Here is a 5,729-nt window from a genome sequence, read left to right on the forward strand (position 1 = left end):
AAACTCCCCTTAAAAGAAAATCTCTTCAACCAAAGCACTTGTATGCATGCATAGAAGCATTACCAACAGACACAGACACTAGGGGGGCGAGAGCATGTGCTGGAGGGTGGGAGTGGCCAGGGAGAAGCCAATGGGGGAAAAATAATATTGTAATAGCTATGTACAGTCCGGGGGGGGGGGGTTACTTAAAATATCAAGGGAACCACTCTGTAAAGTACTACAAGTGTACCAACATCCAAAGTATGGGGGTGCAAGAAGAAGAGAGAGAGCAAGATATTGAAAACCTATTTGAAGAAATAATGACAGAAAACTTCCCCAATCTAGTGAAAGAAATAGACTTACAAATCCAGGAAGTGTAGAGAACCCCAAACAAGAGGAATCCAAAGAGGACCACACCAAGACACATCATAATTAAAATGCCAAGCACAAAAGACAAAGAGAGAATCTTAAAAGCAGCAAAAGAAAAACAGTTAGTTACCTACAAAGGAGTACCCATACAACTGTCAGCTGATTTCTCAACAGAAACTATGCAGGCCAGAAGGGAGTGATGAATAGCAAGAACCTTCAACCAAGAATACTCTACCCAGCAAAGCTATCATTTAGAATTGAAGGTCAGATAAAGAGCTTCACAGACAAGAAAAAGCTAAAAGAGTTCATCACCACCAAACCAATATTATATGAAATGCTGAAAGGTGTTCTTTAAGAAGAGGAAGAAGAAGAAAAAGATAAAGATAAAAATTATGAACAACAAAATGACAACAAATACATATCTATCAACAAGTGAATCTAAAAATTAAGTCAATAAAAAATCTGATCAACAGAATAAACTGGTGAATAGAAAAGAATAAGGGGCATGGAAATGGAGTGGACTGACACTTCTCAGGTGAGGAAAGGGTGTGGGGAGGTGTGGGAAGAGATTGGACAAAGATCTTATACTATGGACATAGATAGTGGGGTGATGAGAGCCTGGAGTGGGGTGAGAATCCGGTGTAGGGGAGCTATGTGGGAAAAAAGAGAAACATCTGTAATAATCTGAACCATAAAGATTTAAAAAACTATATATACCTAGTGTTACCTCCAAACATTATAAATTACGGTATGTGGAGACTGGTCTGGGAATTGCATTTTAAATGAGAACTTTATTTTTGGAGTACTTTAGTCACCTCATTTTAAGAAGTAATATTCAAGGGAAAAGTTAATCAAATTTATTAATGGCATGCATGGAAACAAACAGATCCTATTAAAGGAAGATTAAAAGATGAGAGTAAGGAGGCTAGTGCTGTAGCAATATCACATCTAAACACAGTCACATGGACAGATTCATACTCTGGGGCTTAAAGGAATATCCATTTACAGATCTGCATAGGATTCACTTGCATGGACCTCAACTCCCTCTTCAGAGCTACTTCCCTCAAATATGACTGTCTTTTCTCTAGCAGCAGTCAGTTCAATGAACACTATGGGAAATATTCCTCTTAGACTTCCTTTCCAATACAAACTAAATATATGGTGTCCCCCAAAAATGTATACACACTTTCACTTTGAATATGTATTAACCAATGGGTTAAATCGGAAAGGAAAGAAACATCAATTGAGCTATCAGCTGTTAAATGTCTATACATTTTGGGGGGACACCCTGTAACTACACTCTTTTTTTTTTTTTTGGCTTCAGATTTGATGTCAGTGGATATGGAGAATAAATGGGAGACAATGATTCAACAATAAATTCAATTTATAAACAAGTAAGTAAATACATAAAAATAGTCTTCCAAAAAGAGAATTTCCAAGTGCAAATTGGCCCTCCCCTTGGCAGAGTACTAACAACCTGGCATATTTCCACCCAGACTATTTCTACCCAGACCAACAAAACTCTAACATGAATCTTGTCTTTCTCCAGGTCCTTTGGTCAACTGAGATTTCTCTCAATATTCTGCATAGTTAAGAACAGAGAGAACTTGGACATTAGAAATTAGAGAAACTTCATCACAAGCAAGCTTGCTGCAAAGTCTCTGACTTGTGGTTAGATGACAACTGGGCTCCATTTATTGTAATATTAGTGGCCTGGTGCACAAAAATTTGTGCACTGGGGGGGCGGGGTCAGGGATTGTCCCTCAGCCCACCTGCACCCTCTCCAATCTGGGACCCCTGGAAGGATGTCCTACTGCCGGTTTACAGGGATTGGGCCTAAACTGGCAGTCAGACATCCCTCTCACAATCTGGAACTGCTGGCTCCTAACCACTCACCTGCCTGCCTGCCTGATTGCCCCTAACCACTGTCTGCCAGCCTGCTTGCCTCCAACTTCCCCCCACCGCCAGCCTACTCGGCCCCAAATCCCCCCCCCCACCAGCCTGATCACCCCCAACTGCCCCTGTACCAATGTGCTCACCCCAACTACCCCCTTTGCCAGCCTGCTCACCCCTAACTGCCCTCCCCCCTTGCTGGCCTGCTCACTCCAAATCGCTCCATCTTCTATTCCATTTGTGTCCTTTCCACCCCTAAGTTAATGTCATGTCCTTAATATGTGGTTATGAGATGTCTCTGTGACTGAGCTGGGAAACCTTTCACGTTTCTCTTTCCTTTCCTTTCATCTCAGGATAACTGAGCTCTACGGTTTGTGTGGGACCAAAGGCCCTGGGAATACAATGCTGAGCCCTCTGAACTCATTTTATTCTTTATTGTATTATTTGATTCCTGGGGGCTGAATTAAACATGAAAACAGAAGGAAATATACCCTTAGGTATAGAATCTGAGATATAGAATTTGGAGATTTCTGCGGGAGTTGACACTGTGGCATGAGACACATGTGTTTATTGGTCAGTTTTCTCAACTATGCAACGAAGGTTGATCCTGCCCCTCGGATCTTTTGCAGGTTGGATATGATGCATCCAGAGGGATTAACTGGCAGCTCTGAGAGTAAGATCAGAAGTCAACAGACACTTGTTTCCTTTACCCAGAGTTAGAAAAACAGAACTCCTTTTATCATAGCAGCCAGGGCCATGCCTGTGGGAGGAGGAGCAAGGAACCAGGGCTTGGCCCTTGCTCCTTCCCCGCCCTCCCTCCCTCCATCCCTGCACTGGTCCAGCTGCTATCCCTATCGTGGAACCGATCAACTCAGGCTCTTGCCCCACCCATGCCACAGGGAGGAGCATGCGCAGAGCAGGTGCTGAAGTCCTTGTTGAAGTCTCCACTCCGGAGCCTGTGAGTCCGAGTCCTGGGAGGTTGTGCAGTGGAGGCACCACATTCCTTTCAGTAGAAACTGAAGATTGATCAGAGCCTGCCGGCTGAGGGGAAGGACCAGGAGGTCTACCTTGCGCCCATTCGCTAATCCCCAGTCCCGCTTTGCGGATCGCGCCTCCTGAGCCCCTCACTGGCCAGGGTGCACGCGGGGTGGAGCCCCCGCAATCGCAGCACCCCACCTGAGCCCCGTGCTGGCCGGGGCGCACACGGGGTGGAGCCCCCGCAATTGCAGCACCCCACCTGAGCCCCATGCTGCCCTGGCCGCACACTGGGGCCTGGATGGCAGCTCCCGCTGTCCCGCCCTGCCTATAGTATGCAAATTAGCTGCCATATTGCTCTGATTGGCTGGTGGGCATAGAAAAGGTACGGTCAATTTGCACCTTTGTCTTTTATTAGATAGGCTATTGTGAAATGGCTACAATGAAATAGAAGGTAAGAATAACAGAAAAAGACTTACGCACCCTTGAATTGATGAAAGGTGACACCCTTCCATCTCCCTTGATCCATTCCTACAGCATGTGTGGTCCTTGGACAAGCAGCAGCAGAATCACTTGGTAGCTCATTAGAAATGTGGACTTTTGAGCCTTCTCCCTGATCTATTCAATCAGAAACTTTGTGGGTGGAGCCTCTCAATCTTCATTTCTAACAAGTTTCTCAGATATTGTATGCCTATTAAAATGTCAAAAAGCTTTGACTGACTGCACAAAGTAACCTAAACTGGAGAGAAACCATCCTACCCATGAAGAAAGGGAGGCCCCAACTTTCTGTCATTTATATATTTTATTTTAATTCTCAGGGAAAACAAACACCCTCATTTGGAAGTCTTTATTATTTCATAAAATAAAAAAGAATTTTAAAAAGAAGACAGGGAAGCAGCGTGAAACTACAGAACTGCTTTTTATCACCTCCCCCAAGTGCAGAAATCCTCCCCACACCCCTGGGAGCAGGAGATTCGGGGAGAACTCATGGTAGATAGTTGACCCTCAATATTCTTCAGAAAATGGATAATAGGGGTGACCTACAGCACTGAAAGAGAAAGAGAAATATATACTTACTCAGTCCCATGCTGTCAATGAGAGGGTTTCTCTGTGGATGCAGTCAGGATGAACTAAAAACTCTCTATTTCCAACCAAGCCCTTCCTTCTGCCTCAACACACAGACATGCAGCTCCTGGTCCATGTGCTCAATTCCCACCTTCACATGTGGTAGAAAAGCCAAGTGACAGGTAGTTTTCTTTAGATTGGAGTTTGCCATAGGATGTGACAGCCAGGGCTGAAATGTGGTGGTTGTTTTAGCCCATGTGCCACTAAATCATGAGAACGTTCACAGTGACAATTCTGCTGCTCTTTCTAACCAATTCCTTCAACAATTCAGTGTCCCCCTGTTAAGGAACTTGTACTCTCTTAAGGAGATTATATGTATGCCCGCATAACCATACATGTCAAATGAAATTACTGCTTTCATACAATTTATAAGAATACTTGTTATTCAGTAATTAGTGTTGCTGTCATTTTTTTTCCAGATTCTTATTTTCCTTTTAAATGTTGTCTTATCTGATTCAATTTCATTAAAGAGTGCATTCTGAGAAATTCTGTGTGCCAGGACCTGTTTTGTTGACAAAGGGCTAGGAAGACAGGTGCACATCATCATAGGCCTAATGAAGACCACAGACTGACTTAAAAGACCTGGGAACAGAAAGATACTACCCAAATTTTTTCATCTATAATGTCTTTTCTCAAATTCACAACATAGCTTTAAAACCAAAGGGTTTTGAGATCTTTCTTTTGAAAAAAATCTTTATTCTATAACTAAAATTCTATTCCCTTATCTCTAAACTCCCTTACAAACTCATTTGATGAGTCTTCCTTCTCTTCCATCCTGAGACCCTCCTGCAGTTACAGAACAAGGGGCCTGTGATGTTGTGAATAAGTTGAAGTCAAGGAGTCAGGGGCTGCCAGGGGTTAGTCTTCTGATGGACAATGTGACCCTGAGCAAGTCTGGAGTCTAGAAACCAGAGAAATCCAAAGGATCTTATGTTGGTGTATGCCGCTGGGGACACATCAGTCACTAGGGGCAGATAATTTCATGGCCCATTTATAATTCACTTTGGTGAGATTATATGATGGAGGAAATGAGGCTTGTGAAAAGGATAAAAGGCCAACGGAGGGAGAAATTTGGAAGAAATGGACAATGCCTTGGAAAAGGAATACCCAGTTAAGGAGAAATGCCACTGACCCTTTGGGGAAGCAGTGGAACTGGGTCCAAGGATGACTTTCTGATACCCACACATACACTTGCCTTCCTGGGCCCATCCTCCATTAAAAATATTAATGTTACATTTTATAGTTGTGTTAGAAAAAAATGAATAGAGTCAAGGTTGGATTCATTATTACATGGTCATTAATATAAGCTTGTTTCCTCCTGATTTTAAAAAGCATTAAAGATGAGCCATAACCGGTTTGGCTCAGTGTATAGAGCGTCGGCCTGCGGA

Source organism: Myotis davidii, unplaced genomic scaffold, assembly GCF_000327345.1.
Source record: "Myotis davidii unplaced genomic scaffold, ASM32734v1 scaffold544, whole genome shotgun sequence".
Taxonomy (NCBI): Eukaryota; Metazoa; Chordata; class Mammalia; order Chiroptera; family Vespertilionidae; genus Myotis; species Myotis davidii.